The sequence below is a fragment of the Olea europaea genome, chromosome 10 (assembly GCF_002742605.1).
Source record: "Olea europaea var. sylvestris chromosome 10, O_europaea_v1, whole genome shotgun sequence".
Lineage (NCBI taxonomy): Eukaryota > Viridiplantae > Streptophyta > Magnoliopsida > Lamiales > Oleaceae > Olea > Olea europaea.
Window position 1 is genome coordinate 7,725,369 of NC_036246.1, and position 274 is coordinate 7,725,642.

Sequence of the window (274 nt, forward strand, 5' to 3'; positions counted from 1 at the left end):
GAGCCGAAACTTTAGGCTCGCGAGCCGGCTCGGCCCGGCTCGTTTACACCCCTACCACCAGCTCCTATTACTCTTCCGACTCACGCCTCGGTAGTTGAGTTATTTCGAAGGCATAAGCCCCCTACCTTCGATGGAGCATCTGGTCCATTAGTAATTGAGGAATGGCTTCATAAGTTAGAACGAATTTTTCGGCTCATAGACTGCACTGATGCCCAAAGGGTTCAATGTGCGGAGTTTATGTTTACCGGTGATGCAAGTCACTGGTGGGATTCGA